Below are 899 nucleotides of genomic sequence, written 5' to 3' on the forward strand. Positions count from 1 at the left end.
TATATATATATATATATATATATATACAGGGTGTAACTGAAATAATGCCCTAACTATACAGTGCTATTCCTAATAAAAAACCAAGTCGAAAAGTCCTCTACCATTTTGCAATTTTCGCAATAGTTAACGAGATATTAATTTCTAAAGATTGCCGAATAAACGGATAAAATATTTAAGACAATTTTAAGATATCTTTCCATGTTCTTTGTGAAATATTTTGAAGACTTTTCTTAAAAAACTCTTAAAGATATCTTAAAGCTATTTTATATGTCGATTTTGCTCATTGGGTAACAAAAAAAAATATGGCGAAAATTTCAAAATAGTAGAGAACTTTTCGTCTCAGTTTTTTATTAGGATACTATATGATTAGTGGGCGTTATTTCAATTACACCCTGTATTGTGTGTGTGTGTGTGTGTGTGTGTGTGTGTGTGTGTGCGCGCGTGTGTGTGTGTGTGTGTGTGTAGTTATAAAATATTGGCAACGCGATTCTATATGCGCCCAATGCGAAATAGCCAGACTATATAATTAACGATTAACATAGAAATTCATTATATCATATATAGAAACATTTCTCTTTCCTTATACAACAAAATATATTTTTTATTCTAGAATTTCAAAACAAGACGTATATATTTTAGTTTTCACAAATATCATTTTTACACATTCGATATATAGAAATAGAATATACTGTCTATAAAATCTCTCTCTCTCTCTCTCTCTCTCTCTCTCTCTCGCTCTCTCTTTCAGCTAGCATATTAATTAAAAAGATAACGATAAAATTTTGCAGTTTATTATAGTGTAAAATACATGTTACGATTTTCAAGAACGTGTATTTTTCTGCGAATTTAGTGGGAAGATAACGAGTCTAGATACGCATAGATCATATGATAATTTCCTT

Source organism: Atta colombica, unplaced genomic scaffold (genome assembly GCF_001594045.1).
Source record: "Atta colombica isolate Treedump-2 unplaced genomic scaffold, Acol1.0 scaffold228, whole genome shotgun sequence".
Lineage (NCBI taxonomy): Eukaryota > Metazoa > Arthropoda > Insecta > Hymenoptera > Formicidae > Atta > Atta colombica.